This window comes from Tachypleus tridentatus, chromosome 13, assembly GCF_004210375.1.
Source record: "Tachypleus tridentatus isolate NWPU-2018 chromosome 13, ASM421037v1, whole genome shotgun sequence".
In the NCBI taxonomy this organism is placed as follows: domain Eukaryota; kingdom Metazoa; phylum Arthropoda; class Merostomata; order Xiphosura; family Limulidae; genus Tachypleus; species Tachypleus tridentatus.
This window is the reverse complement of record NC_134837.1, coordinates 44,298,246-44,320,868: the sequence shown is the minus strand read 5'-3', so window position 1 is coordinate 44,320,868 and position 22,623 is coordinate 44,298,246. Positions and strand designations below refer to the sequence as shown.

The following is a 22,623-nucleotide window of genomic DNA, read 5'->3' as shown; positions in this document are numbered from 1 at the left end:
ATAAAAACAGGAAATTATCTGATAAGATTTCGAGGGTAGTTTTAAAATAACGAGAATCGGGAAACACTCTCTTTACCAACAACACTTACATGCAACGTCAAGAAGGATAATTGGGAATGGTGCATTTATTTTTCACATTGGATGTTTCTTACTCTTTTATTGTTATTACGTAGAACAGGATAATGTGCGTTTTTCGAAATTTAACTTGTGGTTAAAGTAGAAGGTTTGAACTAATTTTAAAACGTAGAGCTATAATAGTCTTGTTAGGTGTTTCTTATGTAGCCAAATTGGTTTATTTTCTATGTACCGTTTCGAGATTATACGTCACAAGATCCGAACAACTGGATGAACTTGTCACATGTTTTGTACATCATATACTATTTTGATCCAGACTATAGATTTAAATTTTAACTTGATTAGATATAATTATATCTTATTACAGAAACTATATTCAAATAAAAGTATTCTGAACGCATGATAAAGTTTTACGTAAAAAGAAACTCCTGCTAAGATAATGAACGTGTTTTTTGTTATTTTTCAAGACTTATAAAAATAACTTACATTATCTGGTGTACATTATAATATGAAAGAAATTCTTAAGGGAAAAGTCGCTAAAATAAATTTGTTTAAGTAAATAGTTAAAATGTATTATAACATTTCTCTCTCTGAGAAGAAAAGTACTTTCGAAAGGCGTAAGGGCAAACTCTTTATGAATTCTCATAATCAACTGTTTTGTTTGATCTAGTTGGTTTTTTTTGTAGTTGGCATGAAAATGCATAGAAAATGAAAAATTAACAGATAAAATATCTTCACAACTTGTGAACTGTTCATGTTAAGAATATCTATAATATTGAAATATTTTTATTAGTTGATATTTCGTAATTACATTTCTATACTAAAATTATGAGAAAGCTTGGTAAAAAATATCATGGATTGCATATTTAAAATAAGTTTACTATCATTAGCAACATATATTGAAATCAACATTCACGTTGTTCGATATTGTCTTCTTCTCTCGTCTCTATACTGATTGATGGTGTTTAAGGAAACCTTAAGTAACACAACTACTGAGAAAGTTGATTCATCATTATGTGTTGGTTTAACAGTGATCATTAACCGGTCTGCAAAGCCTCTATTGTTAGATGATTTTCTTTTGCTGAACCAGACTTGTAAGATTGTAAACTTAGTTCTCAGAAATCAAAAGTGAAAGCACGGAACAAATCGATGAGATCGATATGCGAGCCTAAGAGAAGTGGAAATGTTCCACGCTGATGGCTTGTTTCCGCTACGGTATTACGGACTGCTAGAAGTCGAACAAAATTTTTGAGCTGTTATATTTCAAGAATGATGTTACCTAACAAGAAAAGTACGTTGCTAGAGATACGGAGATTGCTACAACTTCGAAAGAAAACATGGTAGCTTTGATAAATATAAAATAATTATTATATTGTGGTTTATCTAAATAATTTTTGGGATATAATTTGAAGGTAATTTAACGCTATCTGTTATTTTTAAATAGTGAGGTCATATTAAATACAATACTTGTTTATTTGTTTTTAATTATCTAATGATTATTGTAATTTTTCTTCAGTTGTTGATTTGAAGCATGTTTTGGAGATTACTGTATATTACTTTTTCATTCCAACAAAACTCTGATCTTGATAGAAGGAAATCTAAATTAAAAAAAAATAATTGAAACGTAAATTCCATAGATATATTCCAATAATTATTTTCTTATAGAGGAAATTCAAATGAATCAAGAGTCTAAAGTGGTTGTACACAATTCGTAATTTAACATGTTAAATTTCCGTTAAAGTTGTTTCTATGATCTTTTATGATAGAACGTAATAAAATGCCGATTCCAACAGCAACTGCAGAGCTTGGAGTATAAAATCTGTGTTCTAGCTGAGCAAGTACGAGACTTTTGAAACAAAATTTAACGTTTTGTGTATGTGCAATATTTAGGACAGAGCAGTTCTTTCACGCGCTTTTATAATAGTGTTTTCACATGCTGAGTAGAGATCCTTTAGAAATGTGTCAAAATAACTGAATCTCTTTGAACTACTATGTAAAAGAGGCCTAGCAAGAGAAGCTTTTTACGAGAGCTATTGTGTTTTGTAGACTAAAGGATGAAAAAAGGGAGAAAGGATGAAAAGATGTACAATGAGGTAAAAAAAAACGATAAGTTACTTTGGCGAATGTTTTTCCTCAGCAAATTCAATTAGTTAAAAGCAGCGATTCATTAAGAATAAGTTTTAGGTTTCAGTTTTGATTATGCGCCATTACATGTTGCCTGCTCTTGTTATCTTTATTAACTTCTACCCGATAACTCCCTTTGTCTTAATGAGTAAACACTGCTGTAGTGCTATTAAGAATAGCTTTTCCCCATAAACAAAAGCTATTAAAAGAATATGAAAACAATTTCATTATTAAACTTTTAAAATTAGATATTGTCACAGAACACTACAGGATTAATCGAATAGTTCACTAACACACACACACACACACACACACACACACTGTTTCCAAAGGTTGTTTCAAAATGTTCTGCAGTTTGATAAGCCTTTAGTGATGTTACTCTATATTAATATTTACACTTTGTAGAATATGGATATACTAGAATTAAGGTGACAATGCAAATACCTTCTGTGTATTTGTATTGAAATTTTCGTTGTGTTATCATTGTTGAATACACTTTTTTTCAAATAATGTAATTCAAACGATAAAGCGAAATATGACGCATTTACGCTGACATCTACGATGCAACATTTTGAAGTTCTATTCTTGACTTAATAGTGTCACTGCATTTCGCACTGACATACGTTACACCTTTTGAGCTGGTTACTGTGAAAACGTCTTATGCAGCCTCAGACATAAATCTGAGGGCTTACAACGCAAACAAATTGGGTTTCCATATCATAGCTTCATTGTATAATTTTGTTATTGACAACAAACATGCAAACAATACTGAAAATCTAATCATAGTCACATTGACATATTGCATAGTGAGAAATAACAATTCTTATTCTTACATTTCCAGTGATTATACTGCTGAGTTTAGGGCCGTTTCGTTAAGACTAGTGTTTCGAACTCTGTATAAAGACTCATGCTGGTTTGTAATTAAGTTCAAGACGGCTTAAACCTACTTAACCTGGTATGAGGGTTTTAAGACTAAGCACTGATTGTTTTTCTTTGTTTCGTTTGTAAGATCCATTCAAACCTGCATGCATAAATTGTTATCAGCTTTAATTCATTCTCGCTTATGTGACTGCTTTATTTAAAAAAAAAAAAAAAACGCCGAAAAGATTTGGCGTTTGCTGTAAAAGTGAATATTTAATTACAGTTTTTTGATAAAAATGAACCTTATCTGCGCACACCCAACTCTTGTTTTGATGCGATATTCTAAAGAAAATGCAGCTTGGACTACTTCTCTTATACCCAGTTGCCCTTCTTATTACGCACACATGGTACCAGAGTTTGGAGCAAATATTTTCGGCAACGGGTCGTAAACCAGGATTCATATAATTCAGTTCTAGCACTGAGCTCTGTATGGTCCAGTACAATACATAGATATATCTGACAACAAAAAAATGGAAATGACGAACCTCTTAACAGCAGGAAACATAATGGCCAAGTGATAAATAAATTGAGACAGAACGAACTCGTTCAGATAAAAGTATTGATTTTCAAGCAAACTTTTCTAACAAGAGAAACGGTTTTCATTGAATTAATTTACTTTTGAATATACTAATTATAACAATTTATAAGAATAATTTCACTTGTCAATTCTTCACAAACCACAATATTGTAGAGTTTCAATATTTTTGTACATAAATAATTTAAACCAATTACGATTATCAATCCAAACCGCCTATTATCAGCACGTGGGCTTAATTACTAGGTGTGAGACTCCTATGGTTCAGGAATAGTCGTCACTAATTTTGAACTATTGACCAAAGCCATGGCAGACAGCCAGACAGCACAGACTATCTCTGTCAGTTAGTTTAAGGAACTTTTATCAGTTTTACAATGCATCTGCAGTTGTGAGGTACAAATTGTTTTCAGCGTCATCTCACATTGAACCTCTAATCTGTTGTCTGAAAACAAACCACTAGATCGTCATAAGTTATTTCGGAAAAAAAAGACGTTTAATTATTTTGGTTAAAGCGTACGTTGAACAATGAATTTATAACAGTTTTTATGAGTCAGATATCTGTTTAGTTTCAAAGTTTTACAATAGGCCATCTGTAGCTCTGTCCACTACGGGGATCCAACCTCCGGATTTTTGCATTTTAAACCCATAAACATACCACCGACCCGTTAAGGAACAAATAAGAAAAAGTAATTATTTAGTTTACCAACTTTGAAACACGTTTTTGGTTATTACTGGTATTTACAACACACATTACGTTTACTAATATATACTGTGAATGGTAGTATGTTAAAAGTTGTTTAAGTTATTTAGATATTTGAAAATGACAGCTTTATAAATTACCTTCATTTTATATTTTTAAAACATTGAGAAAAAATGGTTTTTGATTACTTTCAAATTAAACGTCGAGCGCCCTAACCACCTGGTTATGCTGGGCACGTTATATAAGAAGGGACTTAGATTGACGGTCCTGTTTGTTTTAGATGTGAATATTATTAAACTTTCTTTAAATGAACTAACTTTTGTTTTCTGTTGAACAGTGGAAAAATATTTTTAAATGTGCCAAGTTTTACTGCTAATGTGTTTTTATAGTAGAATATGAAACGTGAATTAGTAACCGTACTTGTTTCAATATAAACGCGTAAAGAAATATGTACGCGATAGAAAACGTCTTTCATCAGAAAGTAAGTGAGACATGTTAAATGCTAAAAGCATGTTAATGCCTTTTAAACCGGGAATATAAAAACAGCAAATATAGAGGGAAAAACACTAAGATGACATTCTGACTTGATTGCAGCTATGTAGAAAGCTATAAATTTGTTTATCTGTGCGTGCTTATCAAGGGTACTGAAACTTGGTTTTTAGCATTAAAACCCTTCAAACGTGCCGTTGAGCCACTAGATGGCCAAGGTGATAACCATGAACGTTTTGCGAAAGGAATATAAGGATATGTTTGCTAACCTTCACTAATTCTGAACTGATAGACTAAAAGGAAGGCAGCTACTCAGTAGTATTTGCCGTCAACTCTTGTGCTATTCTATTCGAATAATAAATTATTTGATTTCAAATGGAGAGCAGTTTTGCAGCAAGGGGACACGAATCGAGATTCCTCAGGTTCACAGTCCTGCATGTTAACCATCAAGTAACATCTTACCTTTTCAATAGGAGACACTCAAGATCTTTCTAAAAATCTGTAATGCACTGACTGGCCGCTTCTCCTTTCCCTTAGATTTTTGAACATCCATTTTATCTGAATTAAAATAATAAGCTGATCACGAGAAGTTTCAACTGATTACTTGGTACTTTTAAATTTTAGATCTGCAGTTTAACTGTAATTAGTCTATAGGACCAACGGCGTCCTTGGGACAGTTTTATTTTTGAAAGGTCTAGATGCATCCCTTAGTAAGCATTTTCTTGACAACACACGTCTTCACCTATTTCTTATCAGATTTTGAAGATTTGGCTTGATGGTTATTAGGGTAGGCGACGGACAACTGCTCCAATGACTGTTTTGTGAGCACCACTTTCTAAGACGATCGTCGTCAGCAAAGACCTTTTCCTGATCGACTGAGGAAAGTCATTTGTCATCAAAGATTATTAACAGCAACAACCAAGAAAAATCTCTGCTACTGACAGATCAGTGAAAAGGCTATTGGATAGGTTTATTAAGTGTAACAGACATTAGACTGTTTCTCAGTTGATAGGTCAATTTGAAGAAAGCCTCGATATAGAAGATGAAATGTTGTTCTACTCTAGAAATAGACAAAACGTACCACTAAAGCCGAAGTCCAACTCCCGAACATTTCACCATCCAATGTCTTGTGGAGCCTATGCCAGGATAACATTGAGAAAAATAGTTGTCCAACTTGACTTTTGGTGTCTCACCTATGCTTCAGCGGTAATTTAGTGGACTTTTAAGGCTATTAATTGGGTTTCAATACTCGCAGCGGGAAGAGCACAGATATCCTCAGATATTAAGTGGGGGTTTCCCGTTGGTACAAGGGTAAGCCTAAGGATTTACAACGCTAAAATCAGGGGTTCGATTCCCTCGGTGGACTCGGCAGATAGCCCGGTGTGGCTTTGCTATAAGTAAACACACAATAATTAAATGTGGAGTATTAATAAAGTGAGTAGTAAATATATGCATTTATTCAAAGCATATTGTTTTTGGATAGATTCAGTCGTTTATGTTCCAGTTTCGAATTCACAGACAAAAATTAAAACAAAACATAATATTTCCATTTGAAGGAAAAGTTACCTTACGTTTCATGCACATTTTGATTGCCTAAGTGTGTTTGAGTATATTATGTTCCTTTATAGTAATATCATTTCCGTCTTCCTGTTTTCCAAGATTCAACAAGTTTCTTGAGTTACAAAAGAGTTATTTATCCAAGTCTTGCACTGCTTTGTTGTTAGTAAGGAGAGGTTTTAAACAGTTTGACATGTATAAGGAAATACAACAGAATATACGCATATTCGCATTTCTGCCCTTACTATTAATACAACTACCTAGGAGCGATTCGTTTGTTGAACATTTATTTTCTGCAGAACCATATCATTTCACTAACGAAAAGTGAATCTTCTTCATACAGACTGTCATTGTTTATCACTGAGATGAATGATTCTTATAGACGCAAGTTCTGGTCTTACAAAAGACCGATTAAGACTTGTTAATATATTTTGTAACGCGACTATCTGTTAAATTCATTAATGCTAATTATTCTCATAAATTAAATCAAGTTTAGATGCAATATATATAAAACTGGATTAATTAGACTGTGATTTTGAAACTTAAATTGATAGATAAGATGGCCAATATGCTTTTGTACAGAATGAGCTGAGAACTGTATATGTGTTGATGAGAAATAGAGATTATTAACAACTGACGAGGAAGGATCTGAATTTGATTATCAGAAACAAAACACAGTTATGTTAGAAATGGATACTTATAGTTAAAGTTGTTTAAGTGAATAAAAGTGCAATTTATAGTAAGGGTCGTACGAAAAATTATTGAATTAAACTATGAGGTCCATTTCTAGTGAAAACAAATACGAACGTTTATGTTTCAAATATTTACAAGTTTCATGATTATCATCCACATTTAAAATTATGTTGTCAGAAAGCTGACGAATCCATGTTTGTACAAAATATCTTCTCCGTGACTGCTACGAATTTTGTTTTGCTTTGCAACGTATAATTTTTCAAAGTGCATTAATAAATTGCATTACGATCATATACTTGATCATAAAGAACTGTTACAAAATTCCTTTAAGAAAGTTTATCTTTCGTAATATTAAGCTGTCGGTCACTTTTTTTTCGTTAATAATATTTGTATTTAATTGTGTGTCCAAGCCTACTACGGTCGTAATAAACGTGTTAATAAGGTGATGCACTGTATTTAAATAATAACAATTTTATATACTAAATAATGATTGCTATTCTTTATGTTGTGAATAAGGCTAGCAAAATATGATATAAAACCTAAGAACGAGAAATACGCTATGCTACTGTTTTTTCGTAATATGTACTGGAGTAAGTCAAATTGAATAGTTTCAGAAATTTTGTAACCAAGTGTAAGTTGAGGTAAAGTGGTCTGATTTGATTTGCGTTTCACTCAAAGTGACTGGAGAGGTGTCTGTGCTTGCCTTACGTAATTTAAAAGTGATAGACTAGAGAGAAAGTAGCTAATTAAAATCATCCATCGCCAACTCTTGCGCTACTCTTTTACCAATGAATAGAGAGATTCGCCGTCAGATCATAACTTCCCAATGGCTAAAAAAGCGAGCATATTCGGCGACGGGGACTCGAACTCGAGGCCTCAGATTGCGAGTCGAGCGTCCAAACAACCAGGGCATGCCAGGCCCCCATAGAATTTAGCAAAAATAAAATTTGCCCCTCGCGATTCTGATTTTTATGAAGCCTGTTCTATCTGCACCTTTTTATGTAACAATTATACTAGCATATTTCGATTACGAAGCCCGGATCCGATACGAAAACAATTTCAAGCATTAACATGTGAAACATCTTCAGCTTCCTTTTCTCAATGTCCAAAACTATCGCTACTTGCCACATGTGTCAAAATAGCTATTGGCCTGTGGCTAATTGGTGCTTTACTTCTATCACCTATTTTTTGTTATATTTAATTCTATCAATAAATAATGTGAAACATTATTGTGTATTTTTCTACCGCCCTACATTTATAAAAACACATCTAAAAACATTAATCTATTCTCCACAATTTGACGATTATGAAAAAAAAATGTTGGACACCGCTGTCATAACAGAAGGGACATCACAAACTAAAGCATTTCAGTTGTTCATCTAAACTTCTCCAGTTGGTAAGAACTTCATGCAGAAAGAAATTTGTACTTCGTTTTTGTAAACAAAACTGATTTCTTCCAAACCAGTTAAAGCAAACTCTGTGACAAGCCTTATGACTCACCGTCTCGCTATTTTAAAAGAACTTGTTCTTTAAGGCACTATTGGATTGTGGACATAGTATAAACTAGTGCCCTTCCCTCTAATTACCCTTGATTTTAAGAAAATAACACACGCTTTGATAAACTAAATTTATTTGTGATAAAAGAAATTAAAAAAAGAAATATATATATATATATATATATATATATTCAAAGCCACCGAGGGGAATTGAACCCCTGATTTTAGCGTTGTAAATCCGAAGACTGACCACTGTACCAGGGGGGAGGATGTTGTTAAAAATATAAAGTTTCGAGCTGTATTAGTTTGGACGTGATAACAATTGACTACACTATTCATAATAACTCATTATTCAAAATAAAAATTCGTACTTCTTAATTTTAAATAAAAATAACGCCTTTAAAATGAAATATGCACATACATATTTCGGTGACCCGAAAACACACACATAAGTATACATAAAAAATATATTGAACGAAAGATACATTTAAGTGAAAATTTACATCAAAAGTAAGAAAGGTATTAAGAACAGTCTGACTAAACCTTTGACGATAAACAATTAATAAATTAAGGTAAAAACGTTTTTGCTATGTTTTTTTAAATGAAACAGTAGAGTACTGTAACATAGCCGTAACATTAGCGTACAAGTCACATGGTGAAGAAATATAAAATGTATCTTAGTTGTGGAGGTATTTGAAGAAGTGGCTCCCACTTAGCAGTTGGAATACACCGTGTACCAAACCTAACCTTTCTTCGTCTGCGCGACGGTTTGAGAAAAGAAAAAGGGGTGAGAGATGCACGTAATCTAGCTCATACAGTGTACTTGTCACCTATAGCTGTCTACAACCAGTTGTAGGGGGGGGAGTGCCTGCTCCAGAAGGTGGTAGGTAAATATTTCATGCCATTGTAACATTAAACGCTTCAATTTAGTTGGAAGTACGAAAAGATTCAGTAGAGTGTCTACTAATATTTTAAACTAGCATAATCCCATTACCTACCTATACCATCTTACTGTTAACTAACAAAATTTGGTGAGTGTGACGTGTTTTATTTGCAATATACACCCATGTAAGTGTAAGTAAAATGTCTTCGTATATACCTTTATTCTTCTGAACAAAACACTTTAAAATTATAAACCTTTATTTTAAATATGTTCTTGTTTATAAAATATTTTTTATATTAATTGCAAATCATATTTGCTGATCAAGCATTTTAATGTTATTAATATGTTAACACTGAAAATAAAAACTCCTCTTTGTTATAAATCCTACAAAATCTTGTAAATTTACAATATTTTTACTTAAATATCATTATTACTATTAGGAGATTGAAGGCTACAGATTTGAAATTAAAAATTGCTTGTTTCAAAAGTGTTGAAATCAGTACCATGATTCATTGTGTACTTCAGGGTAAGACACTGTAGAAATTTCAGTTTGTAAACCTAAAGAATAAATATTAAGTATAATTATTAATTCTAAAGTTATTTACACTAATAGTGGGCTTTCTGTGTCAGACAATGTGTTAGTTACAAAAAAATACATTATATTAAAACATACTATAAAATTAACAGTAGAAAACAATGGGTAAAAATTAGAGAAGGTTGAAAGAAGCAACGGCTTATAAAAAGGTTAAAACAAGACAAATTTGTATATAGTCATCATTGTGTAGAACACTGCCCAATCTAAGAGACAGTCGATCATTTAAAACATATCTAAAAGGTGCCGTCGCTTAGATTCATAGCTATGACATGAAAGTAAAATGTGTCAGGTGTGACGTAAAGTCACAAAGCACATACACACTAGTAGACCAATCGTTTTTAAGAGAAAACAGTGTGTAAGAAACATGGCCCGCGTGGAGTATTGTTATGACAACTTTATCTGTATAGTTCTTACGTAAACTACAAGGGCAATACACAACAATGGGCTTTGTCTGAAACAGTTTATTGTGATGCTGCTTGAAGCTTTGCCTTAACGATATACTTCAAATCTAGATACAAGAAAGGCAAGGCTGCTACGTCGTCAGTGCATACTGGTTTTGACGCAATGTGAGTGAACTCGTGTGATCCCTAAAATTTCAACATGGCTGGGAATCCAGAGAAACCGAAAATTCCTATTGTTATTTCTGTTATGATAATATAAGCTGTTCTTGTGACCGATAGGTTAAACAATTATAAAAATGTAAGATGCTACTACTATCTCTCACCGTTGTTTCTGTCATAATAATAAGAATATAACTCGTGTATGTGTGTTTCGTATAGGAAAGCTACACTGGGCTATCTGCTGAGTCCACCGAGGGGAATCAAGCCCCTGATTTTAGTGTTGTAAGTACGTAGACTTACTGCTGTAGCAGCGTGGAACAACTCTCTTTCTTTGTCCCAGATAGTTTTGCAATAGGAATAATGGATGCTAAATCAATTTATCCATATTACTATCGTTATAATTCCGGATGGGTTCAACACTAAAAAAAAAAAGAAAAAAGTAAGACGGGTTCTATTCCCAATAGGCTCTGCATTAATAAGCAAGTTAAGTCTTTAGAACCTGAGATCTATTGATGGAACACCATTCTTCCCTATTTTATACTTGAAGAATTCTCTACTTATTTTGATACACACATAATGTGTTAAAACAAACTAACAAACCATATGTGTGTGTGTGTATGTGTATTGTGTGAAAGATAAATATGTATATTTTTATGGCTAACACCCCTTTTGTAAAATTATACGACAAAAGTATAGTTAACTGATGAAAAAATTAAATGATGTGAATATTAACAAGAAAAATTAAGTGACACAGACAAAACCATAACTAATTAGTAAGGTACCTCTTCAAGTTAAAACATAAGCTGTAGGAAGAAGTAAATATAAGCTAGAAACTAAAATTAAAAACTTAAGGCAGAATTTAGTACAAGTGTTATTTATTAAGGAAAGGATATCTCCGTCATGATATGCAACCAACCTCCCTCCAGAAGCAACGGCTCGACATCGTCAGATGGTTAGGGTGCTCGACTCGTAATCTAAAGAGCCGCGGGTTCGAATACCTGTCGCACCAAAATGCTCTTTCAGCTGTAGGGGCGTTATAATGTCACGGGCAATCCCACTATTTATTGGTAAAAGACTAGTCCAAGAGTTGGCGGTGGGTGGTGATGACTAGCTGCCTTCCCTTTAGCCTTACACTGCTAAATTAGGGATGGTTAGATAACCCTCGTGTAGCTTTGTGCGAAATTAAAAAAACAAACAAACCCAGGAGCAATGGGTAGTTGCCAAAATAACAGTAGCTTCAAGTAAAATTAGAATAAATTGCATACAGTTTAAGAAAAGTTTTGCTTTGGTATTTGAATCAACCAACTGTGTTAAAGGCTATTTTTCGATGTTATAACACTTAAATCAAGCAGTTATTAAAGTATTCTAAGAATATCTAAAAATCTGTATTTTATAGTTACTAATAAGCTGTTTATACAATTAATTAATATTACGTTCAGGAACCGTAGCTTATATTATGTTATTGTATTATAGACATAGATTATGCTAGTAATATAACTTGCAAAGTGATAACATTCATCACCATAATATCGACTGTGCTATGACTAAAATGGTTTCAAAAAATCTATTAATAGTATAAATGGTATAAGTAGAAAACAGAAACAGCCCAAATGAATCTTTATCTTATAGTATGTTCTTTACGAGATAGACTATGGTTAAGTTCATACCTTGCTGTAAATGCTGGTGTGAATGTTTATGTCAAATGTGTTAAAATACATATTAGCACGTGTATGGACGTGCAGCTGCTCGAATATCGTCACTGAGAAGAACAAAATAAACCAAACGGTTGAAATGGGCATTTGACTTTAACAGTGGAATGAGCAAAGCTGGGGGTGATTGCTCTTTACAGGTAACTCCAAGTTCGAATAGTCCAGCAACGACCAATCAGTTTGTTCAGTGGTGGAGAAGAGAATATCGTAATCAACATATAATATCTGCCATATAACATGGTGTAGAATTGTACAAGTTTGAGATTGCATTTCATCCAACGGTATGAGTGATTTACACAGAGATTATGGCACACTAACTGCTGATACGTACATCATGGTTTTCATTCATCGTACCATTCCATCAGGAACACGACTCATCAGACATTGATCACGATCATACTGCGAATTTGGTAGAACGAGATATTGAGGGTACAGAACTAATTTTAACATTCACAGACATGGCTTGGTCTGCCAACTCTTTGGTCAGTATGGGCTCATGTGAAACTGAAAAGGTCGAAAGGGGACCAAACAAGTTGGCTAAATAGTGGGGAGTAATAATTCGACATTCACAAGCTGTTTAGCAGCTTCTAAACGAGATGTAATGATCTATAAAAAATAACAGTGATTTTTTCTGTATTTCTTGACAACAACAATGTGTATGTTTAATCTGTTTTTTGACTACTGAGCTCATCATTTCACTTCCATTACTGTTTTTTATTTTTCATGCGTATTGCGCGTATGCTTTTCGTAATTGTTTTCATTGCTATGTGTATAGAGTCAATCCTTTTATTAATATACTGTTTTACTTTTATTTTAACACACACACACGTGTTTTGTATTTTGTTCGGTATTTGCACATTATTTTTGTTGTCGTGTAACCCTGTATAAAAACGTTTTTTCCTTCCAGACTTTTGGAAAGTTTTCAATTATTCAAAGTATTTTCTCTGTGCTTTGTCTATCTTCATTTACACAGATAATCATCTCTAGCAAAACTAACGTATTTTTTACCGTTCCGACTAATTGGATTGGAATTGAAGGAGCTCTCCAGTCACCAGGAGAATATTCTAGTCATATTGATCCAAGCTGAAGACGCACCTAAAATAAAGAGCAAACTTTCCTTATTTATAATGGTTTTGTGTCATTAGGTTGATATTCTAAATACCTTTTCTTATATCTTGCTAGAGATGCCAATTCATTATGAAGTGATAAGAAATTAGATTTTACAGATTTCTGATTTTGAAAATGAAACTTCTCTGTTTAGATGTAGAAATGGTATGTATGTTCTCATCAAATACACCAATCAAACGTATAATTTCAACTTAATCATATATGGCTTCTCTTTAATTAGAATAATTATCTCAGGTAACATCTGTAATATTCAACAAATTTAAATCCATTCACTCATGAACACATCGTACATGTTAATGTGCTCAGAAATGGATGAACTCCGGATATACTAGAGTAGAATATCATCCCGACCAATCATATATAGCCCTTTAATGGCGCAGTTAGCAATGATTAATTATTTTAACAATGTTAGACAAACTATACTAGATTTTTTTTAAATTCTTTATTCTTTAAAAAAATATACATTGGACTCATTTTCTTCCCCAGTAGTATATCGGCATATCTGCGAACACAGACCGCTAGAAACAGGATTTCGATACACGTTGTGGGCATAGTATAGATAGCCCTTTGTGTAGCTTAGTGCTTAACAACAACATTGAAATATAATCATCCGAATTGTGAAACAAAACAGCATATTCAAAATTATATCCAAGATTAGAAGTTTAATGAGAGTACACAGGACTTCAGGTCAACGCTTTCACTGAAGCACTGAAGACCATAGTATACTTTGACAGTCGTAAATGTAAAACGTCAGCTCTCGTGATGTCTCCAGAATTAAAACTGTTATGATGAGCAACGGAAAACCACGTACAATAGTGAATCTCGCTTCTCATTGTTTGCTTTAGACGGCTAATGACTTGACATAAACCTAGAGGATGCACGCCTCTTTGATTGGTGGAGTAGCGCCATTACGTGAGATGGACTTGGATGTGATGACCCATTCCCCTGGAAATAGTTGGAATGCCTTGTCTTATTTTAATATTCTGAACATTCGTGCATTTTAAAGCTTGATAATACATCACACGATACTGCATACAAGGTCGAGCGCTAATTTATGACTAATTGTGTTCACCACAGTCTGTTTTAAACAGCCCAGAGCTCGAATATGAATCTAATTAAACCGTGACATTTTGAAATGCCATTTGAGAAATAGATATGACAGGCTTTGAAATTTCATGATAGTTTGTACTCCTATTCCAATAATTATAATATGTAGCACATCACAAAATGTAAATTATGTTTCATTTTTACCAACGTGGAGTTCTTGTTACGTTTGTGATTGAGTAGGGAAAAAATGTTTATGTATGATTAACATAGTCTGAGCACTGAACGTGAAAATCCATTTCCAAGTTACTGGTATCACTTTTGGTTCAGGAATAGGTGTCTCACGTAAACAAAACAACTTCTGTTAAAAAGAATAAAAAACATTTCCGAAAATCACTGAGTCGTTGTTTAAAAGAAATATTATTTCAGTTTAGAGTCTGTGGCATAGCCAGGTGGTTAAGGCACTCGACTCGTAATCCGAGGGTTGCGGGTTCGAATTCCCCTTACACCAAACATGCTCGTTCTTTCAGCTGTACGTATGTTATAATGTGACGACCAATCCCATTATTCGTTGGTAAAAGAGTAGTCCAAGAGTTGGCGGTGGGTGGTGATGACTAACTGCCTTCCCTGTAGTCTTACACTACTAAATCAGGGACGGCTAGCGCAGATAGCCCTCGTGTAGCTTTGCGCGAAATTCAAAACAAACAAACGAGAGTCTGTGGCATTGTCCATCTCAACATTATTTGCAACTTCACCAATTTCTTTTTGAAGAAGAAGAGTGCAGCTTGAGCTGATTCCAATGGTATTTACTATATGTTTAGGATTTATTGAATTCAAGTGAGTAGTGTTAATTACACACTTAACAGTAGTTGAACTAAAGAGAATGTATAGGTAATAGTTTTTGAATTCCTAAACTTGAATAGGATACGTCAAATCAGGTCCAAAGCTACAAAAACAACAATATATTAAATAGTCCATTCAGGCAACATAATTACGAACGTCGTAACTTAAAGTTCTTCGAAGGAACGAATCAATTTAGTAATAGCTTTTTTTTTTTCTAAAGAAAACAACCCTACACAATGATATACGACCATAAAAACAACAGATTTTGCTGTGCGTTGGCCTTGTTGAAATTACAGTGTACGGGAATTAAAAAGATTATAAGAGTGAAAAAAGATGCTACTTACAGATACCAATACTGTTTTGTTTTTGTGTAGATGTCATTTAGTGGAGTTATCGATCTGTCTCGCATCTTTTACAACCAACTGTAAGCTTTCTTGAAATTGGGAATTAGATAGTTGGACAAGATAATATTACTTGAAGTTATTGCTTGTGTTGTAATCAGAGTTGTAGAACGCGTCTCTTTTTATAGCGGCGGAGAGGGTAAGAAAGTTCTATAGAAGTATGTACTCTGATGTGACAATTTCAAATGCTGATAGGTACATTTATGCTAACTATTAATATAGAATAGCATTTCACATGTGAAAAGTCGGGAGATGTGACACATAAATATCGTTGAGAATTTATTAGTGCATTTGATTTTTGCACCCGTAAATAACATAAATTTCTGAAATCAAAATAACGTGATTAATCAGAGCTTAAAACATTATACTACTGACTTAGCTTTAGTGATATTTCTTAAATAACATAAGGGTGAGTATGTTATATTAAACCAATATTGCATTTCTAAATAAACAGCTGTAGGGATGTTATAAAGTGATGATCAATTCCAGTAAATAAGTAGACCAATAGTCGGTAATAAATGGTTATGACTGACTGGCTTTCCTCTGGTCTAGAACTGCTAAATTAAGGACGGCTATCTTAGATGGCCCTTGTGTAGCTTTGCGCAAAATTCTAAGACGAACCAAGCAAACCATATCGCTATATACAGCAAGTATGGATTTCTGTGTCACCGAACTGTTCAAAGGGCTATTCAAACGGGTGCTGGAAAAACGTTGTCTTCATGGAGTAGTGGTGTATTTTCTACATGAAAACATTACATCGAAGCAATGGAAACTGCGCTACAGGTCTAAAATCATTATGCATTTTTCTATTTGTTATTACAATTTTATAGATGTATGCTCGAGTTTTGAATTTTACATCAAAAATGTGATGTTGGCATCGTCTCCGAGTGCACAGCAGTATGTCTACGCACTTACAACGCTAGAAACACGGTTTCGATACTCATAGTGGGTAGAGCACAGATAGCTCGTTGCATAGTTTTGTGTTTAACGTCAAACAAACAAACGTGTTGCTTCTCTAGTGGTAAATTCATATGCTCTTAACACTTAACATTTGTCGTTGCTCTTTATCACTTCACTTAAGATAAATTGATAGTATCAAAAGTTCCCTTGTTTCGACAACCAACACGTGCTTCATGTTTCATTTTCATGTTTAAAGTCTTAAAAATCAAAAACAAAAAAGTTTAAACTCATTAGTACACTGTACAACGAATAATTCATAATTAACCAGCATATGGAATTTTAAAATGATGATGATTTGACCTTTCTGCCCAATACTAGTACATATTAAGGTTCATGATGACCTGTTTATCTTGCTATACATATTTATGACTCTTAATTTTAGACGCTGACTAATCCATAATATATATCTAGAAAACCAAGTAGCCCCATTGGCACAGCGTCATGTCTGTGGACTTACAACGCTAAAAATCGGGTTTTGATATCCGTAGTGGGCAGCGCATAGTGTAGCTTTGTGTTTAATTACAAAAAAACAAGATCTAAAGTAATTTAACAACTGCGAAATAGTATTACGTAAAACCTAAATGGTTAAAGTGTATTCATAAAAATATTACACTGCAAATGTCCATGTCAGAATTTCGTCACGCATTTTGAGCTCCTGTTAGAAACTAATTAGAATCGATAGCATGAAATATTATCTTTCGTAATTTTCTTTTCTTAAACAAACAAACTAAACGACTGGTAGACTCTTGACTGTCAGATTGCTTCCCTTGGCTCTTTAACCATCATGCTTATATCTTACTGAAGAACTGTGTTGAGCCTTGGAATAACAGCCATGTGCACACGCTGACAATTAAGAGGTTCATTCTTAACCTCTTATCGCCTTGGTGTCTTGTTATTTGATTGCTTGGAGTTCGCGAGGTTAGGTGCTGTTCAGGAAATACTAAAATGCCAATAAGAAAAAGATACTTGTGATTAAAGTGTGTTATGACATGTCAATTCTTCAGACTTGATAGAATAATTCGAAACCCAAAGTTTATGGATAGTATAGCGCTAATGAATCATGATTATTCGGGAAATTACAACCCGTCTTTTTAGAGACCCTCCAGCAATCATATTGCAAACAGGTATCTCTTATATGACGTAACTTCACAATTTTCTGATTTGTTATTGATTTATTCTCAGCTTTCATGTGCATAGTTGATAAACTATTCTACATATTTAGGCTTCTTAATATAAATCACGGTCCCTTTTCTGTATAATTATGGTTGAGACTTGACTGAGATTATTTCAGTGAAAATTATAATAAATATATATATGTTTGTGCGTGTTTATGTTTAAGTATTTATGTAAAATGCTTTTTGTTTTAATCCACTTTTATTGTGCTTTGAAAATCTATGAGTTAAAGCGCTAAAAATATTATTTTAGTTCCTTCATGAGTTTAGCTCGTCTAATGTGATCATACTATAAAACTGTAATTACAGTTGTTGCCTTCTGCTATCTCAGCATGAACAGATATAGAAAACTGTAAAAACAATCATGACATTTAATTAGGAGTGCTGTTATTTCTCGTTAAAACCTTTAGACATATTCCTTCTTTGGTACTGTGATACAAAATTATTGTTATATTACATTGAAGTTTCGGTTTTAAAGTGTAATCTTAAAGTGTTTGCTAAGTAATTTACCGATACAAATGTTAATGTTCTTAGACAACTTTAATAAAAAAAACAACATTTTAAGCCATTTGATTTGGTCTATTTTGTATATTAAATTCCTGTTTCGTGTTATTCACATCTCATCCGATTTATGTAGTTATTTATTGGGTAAGTTACGTAACACAACAAAACACACTGAAACATGTCACATTTACAGAAAACGTGTATTTGTGTATGACGTTCAATACTCTTAGAAAGGAGCAAAGAACTTCTCTCAATAAAAAAAAAACAACAACAACAGATAGCCCATTGTGTAGCGGTGTGCTTAATTACAAGCAAACAAAATGAAAAAAAAACAAAAAGAACTCGATAAGTCTACAAACTTACAACCTTAAACTACGTGTCTCGATACCCAGAGCTCAGACAGCCTATTGTGTAGCTTTGCGATTTGCAACAACCAAACTTTTTAAAATAAAACCCTTCAAATAAAAGAAAACGGTCTTTGTTTGTAAATTTGTGCACAAAACTATTAGAGGGCTGACTATATTAGTAATACTCTATCGAGAAGGCAGGGTAGCATTGGGGTTCTCTTTTAATACTAGCATAAGCCTAAATACAGTCCCTTTTCTTCAAGGTTCTTATAATTAGAATGATTAATTCAATTTGATTTAAGTAGCATATGTGCTTTTCACATTCTTTCCTCCAGTCTTTCATTAATTTGTCTAACCTCTGTTCCACTTTTTCACGTTGTCCCAGTCTACATACTATTTCATAGATGACAACTTTCAGAGATTTTACCTAGTCACCCAAGGGGCGTTGCCTTACTGGGGTTGTGCACTTTCTAGTTGGTTGATATGTTATTGTGGTTTGAATTATAATCACGTTCTCTGTGGGTGATATGATGGCCAATATTCAACAAACTTTATCTGGTTGGATGGACATTTTGTATTTAATGTCCACTGGTGTCTTTCAGGCTCTCAACCACTTCCATTTATGTTTTTTAGGTTCTTGAAATAAATATATCATAAAGATAGATTTATATTGCACCACCTCATGAAGTTACAATGTACTAAATATACTAGCTGTGTATATATTGAAGAGAATAGGACTCAACGTGGAACCATGTAGCATGTCAGATGATTTTGTTCTTATTTTTGTCCCATTTGTACATTTGACATTGCAATTAGTCTATATCTCTTCAGTACTTGATGGTCTTTCTCTAGATATTATTTACATATTTATTTACTCAGTTAATTACCCCTCCCCCCAGTGGCTCAGCGGCATGTTTGCGGACTTACAACGCTAAAAAATCGAGTTGCGATACCCGTGGTTGGCAGAACACAGATAGCCCATTGTGTAGCTTTGTGTTATTTCACTACTCCACCTTTCAAAACTCGATACAAATAAAACGAGAAGGCATCTTTGAGAATAATAAAAGGGCTTACAAGCGTTGAACACAATTTGTTATTAAACAAGAGAGAATCCTTAAAAGCCGCGGCATTTGAAATTATCGTCGGAAGAATTAGAGTAGCTTAATGTGAGACTTTCTTTTTTTCTATTTTTATTAGCAATATTTTTGTGCGCCAGCAATTTCGAGCGTTTACTTGATTCGATTCTATTACTCATCACAACCTCTACTAGTCTACCCTAAAATTAAAAATCTTTCAGGTAGGACGAGAGTAAATTGTTCTATAAAACCTTAGGTGTGGTCAACTACATCAGTCGAAAGGGTTTGACTTTTTAACTCCAAAACTGTAATTAGATCTGAAGTCGTCAAGAGATGGCAGAGTTATAAGCTAAAACTTTGTACTTGAAAAATACGGCTAAAAATGAAGAAATGATTAAGATATCGAATTCATAACCTGCGGGTCACGGGATCAAAACCCGTCGCCGAACATGTTCACCCTACCAATCCAAATGGCGTTATAATGCGACGATCAATACCATTGTTTATTGTTAAAGTGTAGCCCAAGAAGGTGCTGTACGTATATTGCCTTCCCACAGCGATATGAAATTACGGATGGTAGCACAAAATTTTTGTAGCTTTGCCAAAAGCAAAATAAAACAATTACAGACAACTTAGTATAAAGATGCACCAACTCAGTAATTTAATCTGATCAAATATAATTTAATCTAATATGATTTGAAAATATAAGTTGTTTTTTACACTAAAGATAGGAATTTACTTCTCAGTAGGGCTAATACAGTCCTGCTGTTATATATCATTAGCAACGATGTTTCATTTTGCCGTGTTTTTACTCGTACATTTTCTGAACAATTACAAATAGACCTGCTAACTTGCTATCTGACGTACAATCTTCACACAATTATAATGGGGCAAAATATAAGATTCAGTATTAATAGTTTCTTAAATAATTGGATACTAGGTAGCAATGAGATAAAGAATACTACCACAAGATCTTTATTGTCTCAACGTTTCGACTACAAGTGTTCTTCAGAAGAATGTGACACCGTATCCACTTCAATTCCAATGTGGGAGGGATTTGGTTTTAATAACCCAGGAGTGTTCAGAAAATAAAGACATTCCTCTTCGCCCCTTTCTTGACTTTTAGATAATTTTAGAGACTGTGGTGGCTGAGTAATTGTCATTAACAATCAATAAATTATAATTCTGGTCTCGTATGTGACACGGTAATGTCTTACAAGGGTATATATACAATTTTCTCGGAATATGTTCCTTGTCTGTGCACCGTGCCGCTCTCTGATTGGTTCATTAGAATCACAAAATCGATTACAGCAAAATAAAATCGTGGTGAATTTGGATTTCATTAAGTATATGAATTTGGAAACTAAAATTTAGTTGGCAACTTAAATAATTTTACTAATTCTGAGCCTGTCTGTTGGTCAACACCCGCAACAACGTAAAATAGAAACACGTTCGCGAAATAAACAAACCATAAAATCTTTTAATCTTTTTTTTTTCAAAGTTCTATGCAGCCAATTATTTTATATTAGTCCCGCTTCTCTCAGTTATAAACAATTGTTTATAACCAGCTCATCGTATTCAGAATTGTTGATGTAGGACTTAAGAATATTAATATATCAGAATAATTATGCTTACAGTAAATAAATTAAGTTGATAAGTTTTTCGTTAGATAAAATACTACCTCTCATGTTCAGTGCAGAATTCTGGTACTAAAAATCAGGAACAAGTCGCATGGCGAACTGCAATTCATTTTCAGTTGTCACAACATCTGTGACTTTACTAAGCATCAAACAGTTGAAGGTGTGATAATGCTATTTGACTCGTTGCTTGCTCACTCAACCTATTTCATACCATGAGAAATCTGAGGTAAGAAAAAGGTGTAGTCTTATCACGTGTGGGGTTTTGCGGCTCACTTAGCATTACTAAGAAATCAGTTTGGTTTGTTTTTCTGACAAGAAATGACTTCCGGTAACACGAAATCGTCTAATACTGTTTTTCCTTTTCTTCTCTTCTTATGCTTATTTTAGAATAAAAAAATTGAGAGTTGGAAAGATTAGTATAGAGAGTTATTCTGAATATATATCAAATATGAAGAAGTAGTTGATTTTTCTCCTAGTTAAAAATATACGTTGAGCAATATTTGATGTTTCTTTGTTAATCTGAATATGACCTAGGAAGGTCGAAACGTTGTTCTCTACTTATCAGTGAAAATGTTAATATCTCTACCAGCCGCTCTGAGGTACATTTGATGTTTGTACGTGTGTGTATAGTAAGATCGATATGTTGTGGTAAATGGATTCAATTTTTAATATTCATTAACATACGCTGAAGTTGTAAGGTTACTTATGTAAAACATGTTATAATAAAATTACAATAATCAATCATTCTTACATATCATTATTAGAAGTAACTCTTTCCTTCCAAACAGAACGTAAAGTTTCAAATCTAAACCTTTCAGAAGATACTAAATTTGGTAATATGAAATAAAACAAAAAGAATAAAGTATCTGACGTGAGCTTCACTGTATTTAGACGCTAAGAAAGTAAAACACGAGCTGTAACGCAAAAGTTTACTATTTAACATACAAAACACGGTTACCTTGGCGTTAAAGCTGAACATGACACAAGCATGATAAAGCATGGAAATTATGGTAACAGCCTTTGCTCATGTCATATAGATATTGAAGTCTGAAGAATATTGCGAGCGAAATGAACATGTAAGATAACTTAGTCTTTTAATGTTATATATTTCTTTCCTTTGGCTATGAGTGTATATATATTCTGTTTCTACACAGAAACAATAGTTTGTTGG

General features: G+C 33.4%; 1 protein-coding gene and 1 long non-coding RNA gene across 4 annotated transcripts in view; one reads left to right on the top strand and one right to left on the bottom strand.

Annotated features, from left to right (window-relative positions):
• Positions 1 to 22,623, top strand: part of LOC143237668 (protein turtle-like) — a 254,760-nt gene that overhangs the window by 32,130 nt on the left and 200,007 nt on the right. The gene's annotated exons all lie outside the window — the stretch shown is intronic.
• On the bottom strand, positions 904 to 21,636 carry LOC143239903 (uncharacterized). The gene is made up of 3 exons (XR_013021435.1): positions 21,494 to 21,636; positions 13,346 to 13,432; positions 904 to 1,673 (listed from the first exon to the last, which is right to left on the bottom strand). It is a non-coding gene; the product is annotated as an uncharacterized LOC143239903 (long non-coding RNA).